The sequence below is a fragment of the Penaeus monodon genome, chromosome 14 (assembly GCF_015228065.2).
Source record: "Penaeus monodon isolate SGIC_2016 chromosome 14, NSTDA_Pmon_1, whole genome shotgun sequence".
In the NCBI taxonomy this organism is placed as follows: domain Eukaryota; kingdom Metazoa; phylum Arthropoda; class Malacostraca; order Decapoda; family Penaeidae; genus Penaeus; species Penaeus monodon.
Window position 1 is genome coordinate 47,926,979 of NC_051399.1, and position 17,562 is coordinate 47,944,540.

The 17,562-nt window shown below is 34.0% G+C and overlaps 3 non-coding genes across 3 annotated transcripts; 1 reads left to right on the forward strand and 2 right to left on the reverse strand.

The window, feature by feature from the left end:
• Positions 1-4,890: 4,890 nt before the first annotated feature.
• LOC119581362 lies at positions 4,891-5,079 on the reverse strand. Its single transcript, XR_005229506.1, has one exon. It is a non-coding gene; the product is annotated as a U2 spliceosomal RNA (small nuclear RNA).
• A 1,415-nt stretch (positions 5,080-6,494) lies between these two features.
• LOC119581336 lies at positions 6,495-6,661 on the forward strand. Its single transcript, XR_005229486.1, has one exon. It is a non-coding gene; the product is annotated as a U1 spliceosomal RNA (small nuclear RNA).
• Positions 6,662-7,215: 554 nt separating this feature from the next.
• Positions 7,216-7,330, reverse strand: LOC119581417. The gene has a single exon (XR_005229552.1). It is a non-coding gene; the product is annotated as a U5 spliceosomal RNA (small nuclear RNA).
• Positions 7,331-17,562: the final 10,232 nt, after the last annotated feature.

The following is a 17,562-nucleotide window of genomic DNA, read 5'->3' on the forward strand; positions in this document are numbered from 1 at the left end:
ACGTATATGCATATATAATACATATATACATAAACGATGGATATATGTATATAGATACCTACAAAATAAAAAATAATATATACCATACGAAATGCGTATATACATTTTTAAAACAAATAGGCATTAAAAACCTTTACATTAAAAACACTAAAATATATAAATACCTTTACATAATTTCACATAATACTACATAAATACCTTTACATATTACCAACTACATACATAAATACCTTTCATAATACACATACATCATACATAAAAAACCTTTACATATATCACATAATAGATAATGATACATACATTATTATTATATATATATATATAATATTATATATATATTGATATATTTATATATATATATATATATCATTAAAATGCATATTTTATAAATATACTGTATATATATATATATCATATATATATATATATATATATATTTATATATATTATATATTATATATTTTAAAATATATATATATATATAATTTTTTATATATACTATTTTCATATATATATATCTAATATAATAATATAACAATTTAAAAATTATATAATATATATACATTAAAATATATATAAAAGATATAATAAAATATATATATATATCATATTATATATGCATATACTATATATTATATATATATATATATATATAAAATATATATGCATATATATATATTATATATATAAAATAAAATATATATATGATATATATAATTAAAAATAATAAATAATATATATATAATATATAAAAATATAAATATTTAAATTTTTTAAAATTTTTAAAAAATTTTATATTATTTATATATTTAAAAGCATAAAATTTTTATTATATATATATATTTATTAAAATAAATTTTAAAATTTTTAATTTTAAAAAATTTTTTATTTTAAAATAATATATAATTTTTTATTATATATAGTTTTTATTTTTAAATTTTTTAAAAATTAAAATATATATTATATATATATATATAATATAAAAAAATTTAAAAAAAATTTTTTAAAAAAAAAAATAATTGCAAAAAAAAAATTTTTTAAAAAAAAAAAAAAAAAAAAAAATTTTAAAAAATTTTTTATTTTAAAAAAAATTTAAAAAAAAAAAAAATTTTTTTTAAAAAAAAAAAAAAAAATTTGAAAAAAAAAATATATATTTTTATATTAATTTTAATTTAAATATATTTGCTATATATATAATTTTTTTAAAATTTTATATTAAATTTTTTTCTATTTATTTTTTATTATTTTTTAAAATTTTAATATTATTATATATTATAATTATATATATATTATATTATTATAATTTTTAATATATATATTTAAAAAAATATGATATATATTATATAAAATTATAAATATATATATATATTTTATATTATATATAAATAAAAATATTATAATATATATATATAAATTTAAAATATTTTATTAAATTTTAAAATATTATTATATATTTATTTTTAAAAAAATATATAATTAATTTTTATATTAAAAATAATTTTATATATAATATATATATTTTTATATCATAATATTTAAAAATATATATAATTATATATATATATATTAAATTTAAAATTATTAAACCTATATAAAATAATATAAATTTTTTATATTAATATTTTATTATATATATTTAAAATAATAATATATATATTTTATATATAATATATATTTAAAAAATAAGCAAAATTTAAAAATATATATATTATATATTTTATATATTTTAATTTTTTATATATTATATATAATATATAAAAATATTTTATATTAATAAATATATAAAATTATTTATATATATATTAATATATGAAAATTTTTATATATATAAAAATAAATATATATATAATATATATAATTTTATTTATATATAAATAATTTTTTTTAAAAAAATAAATTATATTATATAATTTATATTATTAATAATAATTATATATATTTAAAAATATATATAATATATATTATATTTTTTTATAAAATTAAAATTAAATATATATTTAAAATATTATATTATTATATATATAATATATATATATATATAATTTTTTATAATTAAAAATATATATAAAATTTTAAATTTAAAATAAAAAATTAATATATATAAAATTTTTTTAATTTTAAAAAATTTTTATAAATTTTTTTATATTTAAAAATATTTATATATTTTAAAAAAAAATATATATATAATTATATATATATATTTAATAATTATATATATATAATATATATATAAAATATATATATATATTAAAAAAAATATATATTTTAAAAATATATTATTTTAAAAATATATATTAAATATTTAAAAATATATTATATTATATTTAAAATTTTTTTTTTATATATATATTTATATATATAAATAATATATATTTTATATTATATTATATATATTATATATATATATAAAATTAAAAGATATATATTATATAAATTTTTATATTAAATATATATATATATTAAAATATATTAAATTAAAAAATATATATAATATATTATATTTAAAATATATAATTTTTAAAAAAAAATTATATATATATTATTTTATTATATATAATATTTTATATATATATAAATATATAATATAATATATAAAAAAAAATATATATATAAATTTTTTATATATATATATAAATTATATATATTATATAAAAATATAAATTTTTATATATATATATAATAAAAATATATACTAAATTTTTATATATTTATATATATAATGCATATATATATAAAAATTTATATATTATTAAAAATATTTATTATATATATATTAAAAAATTTATAATTAAATTTTTTTTAAAATATATAATATATATATTATATAATATTTATTATATATTTTTATTATATATAATATATATAATTGATTATTTATATTATATAAATATTTATGCATATTATATATATTAATATATTTTAAAAAAAATAAAAGATATAAAATTATTATATTATATTTTATAATATTTATATATTCATTTTTATATTATTTTTTATATTATATAAAATATATATTTATTTTATTTTTTATATTAAAAAATTTTTTTTTTTATCTTATTCTAATATAAAATTAATTATATATTTTTATTATATATATAATTTTTATTCTTTTTATTATATTTTTTAAAAATAATTAATTATATATTTATTTTATTCTTAAAATATATATCTTTTTTATATTAACTATAATTTTTTATATATTAAATTTTATATATATATATATATAATTAAAAATATTTTAAAAAAAAATTTTATATATCCATATATATATATATAATATATATTTAAAAATATATAAAAAATATATTTAAAAATATAAATATATATAAATTTTTATAATATATATATTATTAAAAAATATATAATATTATATTTTAAAAAAAAAATATATATTATATATATTTTATATTTTATTTTTATTAAAATAATATTATATATATAATTTATATAAATATTAAATTTTTATTATTTTTATATTTTAAAATATATATATAATATTAAATTTTTATAATTTATATTATATAATATTAATTTTTATATATATATAAAGGTATTTATATAATGTCTATATTTGTATTATGTTAAAGTATTTATATATGTGCTATATGTGTTATAATGTAAAGGTATTTATAATGTCCTATTTGTATAATATGTATATACCCCTTTCTGGTATGTGTATATATGTAGTTATTTATATATGTAGGTATCTATATACATATATCCATCGTTTATGTATATATTATATATGCATATATGTACTGCAATGTGTTTAATATTTGTTTATATATGTCTATATATATAATATATACACAAGAGATATACATAAACTTATAAACTTATGCACACACACACATTATACATAAATACATATATATATTATATATATTATATATATATATATATATATATATATCTCACATATGCAAATTTATACTTACTTATAACTTGAACATACGTGTTTGTATGTATGCCAGTAAATTGAAGTAAGTGTTAATACTTGTTCTCAGTGTAGTTATTTTCACCGTTTCAGGTGTTGGAACCAGGTTTGACATAATAAGAAATTATTTTGTTCGCAAAGTGTAGATACTTTTGTGTTGACTATTACATGAAAAACTATTAGATTAAAATCATTTTTGTTTTGCCTACTTTTGATGACATCATTCTTAGTATTGCCACCGAGTATATTATACTCGATTTCCTTTGTTCCTTCATGTAACAGTAACGCCAAGTCAGGAATTAAGGGTAATCGCATTAAATGAGGGCAACGAATCTAGTTATGTATACCATAAGGTACTATAGTAAGATATAGTATATGTAAAGTAGAGCATTACTATATTGCATTTTAGTACATATAATACAAGATTGTAAATCCAGGTAAGATACATAATCATAAACGAGATTATGCAGTACTTATACAACCTCACTCCCTTTACTGCTCATAGTCTTCGAATGGGATAGCATTTACATTCATAAAATTGGGCTACTAAATTACACGCATCTGATGGGCCTTGGAAGTTTGTGGAAGGCTGAGGTGTCCACATGTAGTGGGAAGGCACTGGTCTTTTACACGTCTGTGGCGAAAATATAATCGTAGCATTACCTATATTATATATGTTCATGAGTTAATATTTTTATTAGTTGATATTTTCCCGGAGAGATTTGATCCACGTCTATGACTACTGAAGTAAGTGCCATTCTCAGATCATTTTATATTTTTCGTGTGTTATTTTGCAGAAGTGTTGTAACTTACCATATTGTTACGACAACGATGTGGATTTTAACTGTTAAGCGTCACTATTCTCCTGAAGCTATTGAATGCCAGTTAAGAGAGGAACTATTGTCCAACTTTGTAAATGCGTAGTTAATAATGTAATTAGTTGTTAGCCTCCCGGGGATTGGACCATCCCGGAGGTACTGCAATACCGGCCGATCCGCGCAAAGGTGGAGCAAGCCCCTAGCACTTCGCCATATTCCAAAAATCATTTTAATATCGTAATCCCACATGGGATCGTATAAGATTATTAAGCTGATAAGAACAGATACTACACTTTGATCTTAGCCAAAAGGCCGAGAAGCGATACTGAAACATGGTTGTGTGTGTGTCCGAGACAATGTTGCTGATGACTTGCTAGTGAAGTTCTTTATAGATAGAAGGCCGTAAACGTCATGGCGTTGGAAGTTACTTATATCTTGATTGGCATATGAGAATGTTTCCTGTATGAAAATTCCAAGAAAACGTTGCTAGGATTTTCAACGTTGGATAACTTCATCGGACTTCAAAAGTAAGTACATATGTGAAAATACGTGTAGCTTCTTAACCAACTGTCACAAAATCTCTTTATTAAGACATACGCACCCGTGTACACAAGCACACAAGCACGGCCACATTTTCACACACACAGACACACCTGCATACAGGCCTATATAAATATTTAGAAGTGCACGCACTAATGTTCACGCATAAACGTCCATGCATACGTACACGTAAAACCGTGCGCGCATACACTAACACGCACGCACACGAACATTTTCGTACATATTCTGTATATTCATATAGAAGAATGTGCACACACACCACACACACACACACACACACACACACACACACACACACACACACACACACACACACACATTATACACAATAGTAAACGGTCATAGAAAGTTTATTGAAGTATACGCAAAAAAGAACTCATTCATTTTCTTTCGTTTTTCTCACACACAAACACACACACACACCACAACACATACACAACACACACACACACACATCACACACCACACACACACACACACACACACACACACACACACACACACACACACACACACACATATTATACACAATAGTAAACGGTCATAGAAAGTTTATTGAAGTATACGCAAAAAAGAACTCATTCATTTTCTTTCGTTTTTCTCACACACACACACACACACACACACACACACACACACACACACACACACACACACACACACACACACACACATATATATTGTTGGAAACTCTGACCATTACTTCCATTTGATATTAGCCCAGCTTAATATAACCAAGATTTGAAAAATGCACACCCCCCTGTGCATTTAAATCGTGTGAATATTACATTTCTACGAATATTTCGTACATGTGTATCCAGCTGTATTTACGGGTTTATGTTTGTCCATATAATATATGTGTGGATGCGTCATATATAAACCGAAGATGTGCCTATAAAATAATCCTAAAACGATAAAGTAGACTCAAAAGAAGACAAGTTGAAAAGAGCTTCTTGTTTAACTAAATTCCACGGCTAGAGGATTATTAATTATTGAATGAATGGCAATTCGACCTTTTTGTTCGTAAATGCAGTTTTGGCAAAATTAACACGAGTGTCCATATACCAAAAGTGGTTGGTACAAGGAAAGTCAAGTTGATATTTGGTATAAAGGTGTTTGTAGAGCGTGTGGGTTTCTCAGGTGAGCGAGCGTGGGTCGGCTCGTGGATTTGAGTAAGCATACTTACCTGGCACAGGAGATCCCGTTATCAGGCGAAGTCGGTTCTCCTCAGGGCGAAGGCTCACCATTGCACTCCGGTGGCGCTGACCCCTGCCGATTAACCCAATGTGGTTAATCGAGTGCGCAATTTTTTGTTAGTGGGGGACTGCGTTCGCGCTATCCCCCTTATTGCATTCGTTATACTTATTAATTCCACTGGAGCCCCACCTTTAAAACATACTGAGGCCAAGATTCATGAATGAGTCGTCAGCTCTCAAGTGCTTTTGGTTTAATATCCAGTGGTCGATGATATAATTAGCCAAACGAAAACTTGCCTGACGATTTTTACTTATACTGAGTAAATTATTATGAAACTTTGCGTAAATATTGATCTGTATTCCGGTATTAGCTATCGAATACTTCATAAAACAGAAAATGATGATGTTATTGCACATAATTTTATTTGTATATAAGGGTAAACCCTTTCACCACCAATTAAATGAAAATTAGCATGAAACTTAGATTAGACCTGTAAAAATATAGTAACATTGAATGGCATAATCCCGAACACCAAATATTAGTGTTTTTTATTGGAAAAAATGTACATGTTTTAGCTAAGAATGAAAGACGTTGAAATCTTACATAGTCTAACTCAAAATAAAGGAATAAATATCCAGACATTCACCTTACTACAAGATTAGTATCAGGTTAATTGTATGTGTATTGCGTATAAATGAATTTGAACCCACCGAAGTGGGCTATAGAAAAAATTGAGTAAGACTCATTGAGTTGTTCCCTCCACGAAATCTTTAGTAAAGGCGAAGATTTTATGCGTTTTTGAAGGAAACCAGAGTTAGGAATACTTCATAGCAGCTTGTCAACAAAGGTAGACTGAGGATTCTAGAGCGATGTGTATAAGGGCATAGAAAGACATTTGAAATAAACACTATTGTTTTTTATTTAATAAGGATTAGCACGCATAAAGTAATGTGTAGTCATTATATTTTACGTCAACCAATATATAAGCCAGGTCGTTGAACATAACTGATTTAACAATTGACCTGAAACATCGCATATGATTAGGAATATTTTTCCTTAAAATCATTAACAATTGAGATAACAGTTTTGAAGATACATGGAACCTTTTTATTCCCGTATTAGCTTATCTTGTAGTACCTAGAAATGTACACCTGAATTTCATTGGATATGCCCCCCCCCCCAATGGAATAGGCAAATAATAAATATCTTTCAGTGTTCATATATTTAGTTTAGTCCTGTGCCACGTTATTTGATATGTATAATGGGTCTTGTTTTAAAACTAGTTATAGTAATTGCATTAAGTCCCCTCTGTATTTTGTCTGTATACTAGTTGATCAATAGGTTAGATTATGTTAAATTTTTTAATTTAAATTGGGGCAAGACCGTCCCACATATTACATCATATATATATATATATATATATATATAATATATATATATATATATATATATATATCTATATTATATATAATATATATATATATATAGATATAACAACATATGAACACGTTGAAAATCCGTTGTATTAGTCCCTCCGTAAAATGTGTGTGTGCCTGAATGTATTATGTGAAACCACTCGTGGTTTCGAGCTTTTTTGTCGGCTAAAACACCTACGATTGTTCCCAACGCGTAACAACAAACATCAGTCTTGTGCCACAAGATTTACCCTGGAGCCCGGGCCTCTCGTCTCGCTTACTTTGTTGTTCCTGAGTTTTATTTAACGTAAATTAAATAAAGTAAAATCCGTAATTACAGATCATTTTTTGTGCTTTGCCATCCACCTTCAGGCCTTGTTTTTGCAGGTGACACCGAGACTTACAGTAGCGTAGTTCAGCACCTCCACCTCAGCCCGCAGCTCTCTTCTACCACCGGTAGCCCTTACGGGCATTGACCCTGGTAAGGAGGCCCCAGTAGGCTGGGGCGTCTTTTGGGCCCACTTTTTCTCCCGTTTCTAAAAGTTTTCCTTTTTCATGTTACTTCCCGAGCCTCCCGGATACCCTTGGGGGCTCCCTTTTTGCCGGGGGGTGGCACCGATTACCGCCCTTCGCACTGGCAAGTCGGGGGTAAGGGATGCCCTCCACAAACTCGACCTCTCTGTGGTACTGGAAAACGCAACCAGGTTCCACTGGGGGAGAGGCGAAATACTGTTTACTTCTCTTACTTTGCTGTTGGTTGATACCAAAATTAAGATTTTTTAAACCCCCTTCGGGAGAACGATTTTGAGAAAAGGGGCGGCCTGTTGAGGGCCCAGGAGGGATATCCCCCGGCTCCCCCTTCTCCCCCTAAAGGAGAGGGGCACTATACCACTCCTTGAAAATCGCCCCTGAACCCAAACCCCCACTAACGAAAAAAACAACCCCACTTTTAAACCCCACCGAAAATGAAAGGTTTCGCAAATGTAAAATGCTGAAAAATAATCGTTTTTGAACGTAAACCCCTTTATCATCAAAAGGTCTTGAGGTCAGGGGACGGCGTTTTTTGATTTTGTAAAAAATGCGAGAGGAACCCCTTGTTAAAGTAATAAAACTCCCGATGGTTTTTACTTAGGCTGACGCAAATTATGTCTTCATTTAAAAAAACTATTCCTTTGGCCCAAACCTGTGGGAAAATCTTTCACGGGGGTTTTGGGGACATGGAAAAAAAGGAAAATTCTTGAGACATGAAGGGACCAAGAGTATTGGACTTTATTGTATGACCAAGAAGGAGGGAATGTGCGAACAAAAATGGACGTTTTTTTTTGACCTTTGTTTTAAACAAAACCCCCGAGTAACAACGTCGTTATAACTTTTAAATAAGCCCTTTAATCAAAGCCAATGCATTGTAATAATCCCAAAAAATTGGGACACACTCTTAAAGATTTTATAAAGACTCAAGAAAATTTTATGCCTAAATGTGCGAAGCCATACACCATTAATGTAAGCCAGTTTTCCAAATTGCTAATTGTGGGGGTCCCCATCAGTCAGGATCGCTGAGTTACACCCTGAAAAAGGAACCGAGACTTTAGATTGTGAGAAAGCTGGTTTTTTTTTTAGCTAAGGGGAAAAATGGAAAGTTTGACACAAAAACCCGATATTTCCCTATCTAAAGCAGAAAACTAAACCCCCCCTATGCAAAAATTCTAACAGTTGCGCTAAGGAAAAAAAATTTGCTGAACTTAACAACCGTTAAAAAATTAAATATTAAAGATATCACCGCCCAAAATTGGGTTTGCAAAGACGCAAAACCCATCTAAACCATAAGGGTTTGTACTAAATCACAGTCCAGCCCCCTTCCGTCCGGTACCCCTGGGGGACTTCCTGGCTCGCGTCTTTTTTCTCGGGGAAGAAGCAGATCGCAATCTGCAGTCGTCCCCCTCATCGGAGGTGCGGCTGGGGGCTTCTGTCTCCAACCATCCGAAGGGGCCCCCGGGGAAGCGGGGGAGAGGAGGTCTCCCCCCCAAAAAAAGAAAAAAAAAACTGGGAAAAGGGCACCCAAACCCCAAAAAAACGTACTTTGCGTCCCATTTAAAATGGAACTGCCCGAATTTAGATTAAAAAAAACCTTAAAAATTTTTTAGCCTCGTCCTATCCCCCGATATTATAGTTCTCCAAAACGCACTCACCCCCTCGTGTCGACGAGGTGTTTCCCTGAAACTACCTTTATGTGGGAAGGATCTGGGGGTGGGGGTGGAGGGGGGGTCGCCTTCATCCCCCAAACCCCCCTTTTACAGAATGCTATTGATTTAATTTGGAATTTGTCCATGAAAAGTAAAAATTAATGGCCGTATCTGGCATTGTTCACTTTTTTGTCCCTGATGCAGCGTAGCCTATTGACTCTTTGCTTTCAGGAACGTCTCCACAAAAAATTTTTTTGCGTTTTTAAAACTCTCATACGTTATGGGTTCCCTGCGGGGGGTGGTGGGGGTGGAAGTAGTGATTTTTTTAAGGTTATCTAGCCCTTCTGATGAGGGTTCGCCGGGGGACGATAATCCGGTTTTTAGCTTTATTGATTATCACGGGTTCTTCATAAATAGCACCAAGTGCCGGGGCACCCCATTGACGCCTTGGGGGAAGCGACATCTTCCTTTTTTGATTAAATATTCATGCGACACAGTGAAACGCCTTCCCCCAAAAATTTAACGTAAAAGGGCAGACGGGTCCCCTTCACAAGGCCAAAGCTCGAACTTTTGGAGAAACCTTGATTAAAGAAAACAATTTCAATTGATATAAAAGCGCTTGATCCTTCCAAAACTTGACAGATGCTTTTAAGCACAGAGTTCCATGGTGCCCCAATTTGCCGCGGGCGCGTGCCGACGCAATGGGCAAGGCTTTTCAAAATAACACAAATGAGAATTTTTGCAATTAAAACTAGAAGAGCTGGGCTCTAAAATAATAAACGCAAAAGAGCCCTGGCGGACTTGTCTCTACAATCAATAGCACACAAAAACTCGGGGTTTGGGTCCCTTTAATAATTAAAAAGAAAAAAACACTTTAAAAATTAATAACTCTAAGGGGGTACCATTTGATCGCCTAAGCTTGCTTGCATCGCCGGCATTTTCCATACAAGGCTCAGCTAATTACCTCCCACCTTCCGACCCCCAAGGAAAGGGGCTGAGCGAAACCTTTTTCATTTTCCCACGGGAAAGGGACTTTGAAATAAAAATCTTCAATAGATGAGTTTGCCCGACCCAAAAGGGAAAGGAACCCCTACCCCCGATGAGATTCGTATGAGAATAAAGCATTTAAATCTATGAATGTTAAGTTGAAGGTTTTAATGAAATTTGGAAAGCCCCCCCTTTTTTTTTCCAAAACATGCCTTGCCCCCATCTTCCCCCTTTTAAAATGGGGGGGAAACCCAGCTTGCCATCTCCTACCGCCCAATTTCTTTTTCAAGTTCTTTGCAAGGTCTGGAAAGAATTTTTAACAGTAGGTTGCATTTTCTAAAATTTCCCTAATTTTTCTATTGACGAGCGTGCGGCTTCCGAAGGGGCGGCAAACTCTCGATCACTAGTAAAACTGGACAGTCATATTAAGAGGCCATTGCCAAAAGATTTTTTTATTTTATATTTTTTAGTTTAGAAAAAACCTACACGACTGGGATATGGGCCCACTCGAAAATTTTTTTATGGATTCCCTGGAAACTTCCTGTTTTTTAAAAATTTTATTTCTGACAGAACGTTTTCTGTCAAAAATTTTCTGACATATCACTTTTCGGACTTTTGTCCAGGCAAACGGGGTCCCAAAGGAAGTGTCTTTCCCAACTTTTTTATGTATGATTAATGACTCTTACCACTCCTCCTCGGAAACTTTAAAAAATATGTACGCTGATTTGTGCATTATGGCATTCCACAATAATGCAAAATTCCGCAAATCGCATCCAATTCACTGGATATGATTTATAACGGGGGGTCCAGTGGGGTTTTAAGTTTTCCATTTTGAAAAGTATTGGGGGAATTTTTTTACGTAGGGGGAAGCCCAAAACAGGGTAAATTAACACCACCCCAAAACCTATTCAAAAATTTTGCTAAAATTTTTTGGTCTACATTTTTTATAGTAGACTAAAATTGGAAAGCCAATTGGGCGTTAAGAATAAATGTCAAGAGATAATTTTTTAAAAGGCATTTCTGTATAAATGGGGACGTAGACAGTCTTTGCTAAAGGTTTTATAAAGCTTGATTAGGTCTAAAAAATTATTTGGGCAAACGGGGTTCGGCACGAGCAAGGGAAAAATTGGGCTGTGCAGAAACCTTTTTGGGGGTTCTTGGAGCCCCGAAGTGCCCGTATCGAGGTCTTGAAGTCAGGGGTCCCCCCCTCCGACTGAGCGGCCATTAACCTTAGCTTCCGCAAAATGGCTGAGACCCAGCCACCCCAAGGCAATGGGGGATTGGGGCCCTTTTCCACGAGACTCCACGACCTCCGAGAAAATCGGGATAGATCTCTTACCATCGATACCCCCGGTCAGTCAAACTGCGCCCTGGGAAACCCCCAATTTTTTTTACATGGAACCCGGTTCCATCAGCCAAAGGGCCTGGCCCGGAGGGGAGGGACGCCAGAGGGTTTAGAGAGTCCTTTTAACATCTCCTTTTTTTCATATATCCGACGGTCCAAAACGATGTGTGGGTGGGGTTATGGTCGACTGAAATTTAAATAAATTCAGACTGCGAAAATACATCGCTTTTGCGAACTTTTGCATTGATAAAACCTTGATTTTTTCACTACGACGACCCACGAAGAATAGTAATTTTTTTAGATTTCCTTAAATTTACTTTAAAACCCTTAATCATTGAAACCACCAAAAAAAAGAACTTTTGGTAAAACATTCGTAACTACATGGTGCCCATAAATAATCAAACTAATATGGTACCCCGGCCCCTTGGGATCCATGGCAATGAGCGGTGACAAAATTTGCCGGGGGAAAAGGTGATCGGACCTTTCATAGTCCTACAGACTGGTGTTTTGTGTCTCTTTAAAAGCAAAAATCATCTCCTGTGGCAAAGTGAGGGACCCCCTCCACTCACCAAAAAATAAAACCAAAAAAAGAAAAGTGGACCGCCCCCAGGAAGAAGAAGGGAGGGGTGGTGGGCCGCCTTTGGGCAACAGCAAAAAATAACCCACCTCACTCCCTATTTAAAGAAAATTCCCCCCACGTCTAGGGCCACACAAAACCTTTCATAGCGACTACTAAAACCCGTCAAAAAATAATAATAAGAAAAATTAAAAAAATTATTTTAGAAATAAAAATTTCAAATTTTCAACCTCAAAACTTTTTATACATGACGAAAAAAAAATAAACAAAATAAACACTTTTCTAAGGGGACAAAAATTTAGACCCTTTTAAAAGATTTTACCCAAAAAAACGGATCCTGGGTTAATAACTTGGCCACATGCCGCTGGTTGTAGCCAAAAAAATCCAAAAAAAAAAAAAATTGGAATATGACTATTTAGGGTCCTTCTAAGTGCGATTGCGGGGTTTCCGCCGAGTTCTCGGATTGTTCAACCAGATGGATGTTTTTGTAATCCCCTGAGCGGGGAAACGCTCCCAAATTTTTTCTTGAGAGTTTGATGACCGTTTGACTCGGTTTTACCGATGTTTGAGGGGGATCACCAGGTGAGTTTGAATATCAAACACAAATTTTCGAATTTTGAAAACTCCGGGCAAGGAGAAAAAAAAAACTTATTCAAGAAGGTGTAAGCTTTCTGCTTCATGGATTTCAGTATCCAAAACTGAATACCTGTAACTGACCTAAGTTGTCTGTGCTTATAGTTAATGTAAATATTTTCATGATTTCAAATATTTAAACAAAAATTTCGTTAAATAACGTTTTTCGGTGCTATTACGTTTCCATACAAAACGTACGATACAAACATAATTGTGTTTTGAGGCCCTTATCTGGTACAGCAGTACGTAAAAGTTATGATGAATCGAAAACGAGGTTTTATGTATACCTTTCGTCCTTACGTAATGATGATAATGTGTAATTTTGTAGAACAATCCCAAATTTTTTCGCCTTATTACTAAAAACAAACAATAAAATCATGCAAATTATAAAAAATCTAACTTTAAAAATGTTCTGTTGAAATGATGTGACAACTATAGTATATGGTTTATTAATTCTGTTGTAATCGGGATCTATTTTTGGGTTCTCTGAGTTATCCGCAAAGAGTCTGTCATGAAGGGTATTTCTATTTCTATATAAAAATCCATTACTGCATTATTTCATCTTGTACACTTAAAAGTATGGAGGCTTAGATGTCTCATGAAATGGGGAAGGCATGCACATCTTTCACACACTTTGAGTTTTAAAGGGAAGTAAAATTATTTTTATCAATATCGCCAAAATTTGAAAATTTCATCAGTTAAAATCTTCCCCAAGCGTACGTAATCAACCCCGAGGGATTTTCAAAAACTCTGTCCACGGCGAAGGAAAAAAAGACCCGTAAAACTGGTTTTCTCAAGATATCAGTTTGATATCGCGTGTTTTTAGAAGAAAACTTTGTTACTTCACAATATGTTTACATATGGTTCAAGTTGAACTGTATTACTTACCCATCTCGGCAAGGGGAAGCAATCGAAAGTTCCCCCTTTTTTGGAACCTTTTTAATACAGCCATTTAAAGGAACAAACTGTCAAACATTGAAGTGATTTAAAAAATCGCTTTTTTATATCCTCCTCAGAGAGACGGCCCAAGCCTATGTTTTTTCATTATGAAATTTTGAAAATTATGGGGGTGTTTTTGTGGAAATTGGGTTTTCAGCCCTTGTTTTTTATTTTCCGTTAAATTAAGAATTCATTCATTCCTTTTTTCATTGCAGTATAATAAAAGATGCTATTTTTTTTAGCAAAAAAAAAAAAAAAATATATGGAACCCGTACCTTTATACAAAGTTGTTTCGAAAAAACTAAAGTTGGAAAAAATACGCACCCAGTGGGTTTTTGGGGTCTCTGTGCGAAACTGTTTAACATAAAAGGAACTGGGCATTTTTTAACATAGGAAAACCGGGGAAAACATATAAAAGGGCTGTGAGGGGGGAGGGAGGAAAAGAAAAGGACGCGTTGGGTGTTTCCCCTGTGAAGACCTCGGTGTGCCCTTGTGCCCTGAATATTTTTGTTTTTTCCCCTGTTATAAGCGTATCGTCAGTGGACATGCTGGTTTTCCCCCCATTGGCCCATAAAAATGTCTGGTAAATAAAATTGGTAATAAAAGGGAAAAACTGTCTTTTGTTTTTTTGTGCCCTCCCTCCCATTTGGGCTTTTTCCCGTGGGTTTGGGACGCTGTGGGCTCGGGGCCTCTTGGAGCGTTCATGTTCACGACCCTGTGATACAGCCGTCTGCCTAGCCTGCCTTGTGTTGGTGGCAGAGAGACAAGGTGGCCAGTGTAACAGATGGTGTCAGGAGTGGGATTTGTGATATTTGATCAGTGAGACGCGCCGATTTATCATGTCCAAAGATGGCGGCAGCCATGAGGGAGAGGAGGCTATGACTGAGGCAGGCACGAGTGGGTGAAGCCGAGCCAGATGGACCTGATCACTGCCATGCTGGCCGGTATGAGGGGGGAAAATGGCACAAAGGGCAGAAAGCAGGCACAGAGGGCACGCGAGCAGGCGCACCATCTCGTCGAGATGCAGGCAAGGAAGGCAGGGGAACAGTTTTTGCCAACTTGTGAGGTGCTACAGAGCAATCTTGCATCTGTAAAGATGGAAACTCGCAGTACACCAACAAGGCCTGCAACAGCGTGTAAGTGAACTGATGGAGGAGGTGCAGACTCTAAAGGGCGAGGTTAAAGGGCCTGGGGGAGAATGAAGGTGGAAAGGGCGTAAACAGTAGTAACGTTGCGAAGCAGAGAGCAGACAAGGTTCTGGGAAACAGATGCCAGAGTGTCGATTTACCGGGGTCTGCCTGGGGTCCGGGGCAGGAAACCCCCGGGCCTCGCAGCGTCGTGTCGGAGCCATTGGTCGCGCAGAAGGCTGGGACCGATGGGAACCGCTCCCTTGGATATAGGGGGCGGAAAACTCGGACCCGGGTAAACCCACCTCGTTGCCTCCCTCACCCCCTTTCCTCCCCCCCCCAGGTGTGTTAGTTCAGGGCACGCTTCTCCCCCTCAGCCCTGGGCCTCCAGACATTCTGTGGGGCCCGTAAGCCCTGAGTACGACGGGAAGGTGGCCTGGGAGGCATATGTCGCCCATTTGAAATGCTGGCATCTGCCCAGGGATGGAGCCAGGAAGAGAGGCCCTGCAGCGGGAAAACAGTGCTAAGGGCCCCGCGGTGGAAGTGTTGGGGCATCTCCCGCCATCCCAACATGCCTCTTACACCACGTGGCGGTGGCTTTGAAACGCCGATTCGGGCCCCCACCACCAGGGCGAGGTATATCGGGCCCACTTGAAAAGTGGACCGTGAGCGTGGCGAGACACTTTCCCAGCTGGCGCAGGATGTGGAGGCGCTGGTAAGGAGGTCGTACCCTGCGGCTGCGGAAGAGATGATTGTGGTTCGGGCCCCGCAATTTTTTTGTTGACGCTTTACAGGCCCACAGCTGCAAATCTACGTCAAGCAGGCAAACCCTGAGGACCTGCAGGGGGCGCTGGCGAGGGCCTTTGGATTCGAGGCCTCCTGAAGGAAACCAGTGGCCTAGGCCCAGCTGCTCAGCCCCGCCAGACCCCCGGGCCCGGGAAAAGCTAAAGTGGAGAAGATAGCATTGAGGAAGGTGACCCGAGCACTTTTAAAGGGCTTGTGTTGGGGCTGCGGTAAGGAAGGGCACAGACGTAGTCGGTGTCGGAGGGAGCGGAGAACTCGTCCTCTCAACCGGACGGATTCTGATGCCTTCCAGCAGTGCTGCAAGGACTGTGGCAGGTATGGTCACCATCCGAGTGCATGTCCTACAGCTAAGGAAGTGGTACAGGCGGAAAACTCGGACAGGCTGGAGAAGGGGGCTGAAACCCAGCCGTCCTTTGAGTGGTTGGCTGTGCAGAGGTAGTTATGGCTGAGCGACTGCACCTTGCCCCCCAGGACAGAGTCTAGAATCCGGTGTCGACTATCAAGAGTGATGCGTGGAGTAGAGGGCCTGGGTGGAGCCCCCCAAAATCCTGCAGCTGGCTGATGGCGTAGCGGTTGAGCAGAGCCTTGTTGGACCAGGAGGGGTTAGTTACAGTGTTGGTAGCTAACTTCTCCAATAAAGGGCCTGAAGGTTTCCAGCTGGTGCAAAGCTGGGCACTTGTGAGGAAGTGGAGCGTCCAGAAGAGTTGTCAGGGGGCGAGGAGTTTGGTTGGTGTGGGCCGTTGCCTGACTTCCCCGAGACTTGGCGCACCGGCTTGGGTTACCAAAGGGGCCCGGAAGCTACTCCTGGGGCCATGGTGAAAAAGATGATGATGTTAGCCCCCAGTAGCGGCGACGAGGAAAGTGGCAGACGCTAACCGAGATGAGGGCGAGCATTTGCGGTGAGGGCGATGGGAACAGACGTCAATGGTGACCATGAGCCAGTCTTGAGGCGGAAATACCACTCTGGGGCCACTGCCAATCTCCGCCGCCCACACCTCCTCCAGAGGACCCGCGAGAGCGAAGAAAGCCGCACTGTATGAAG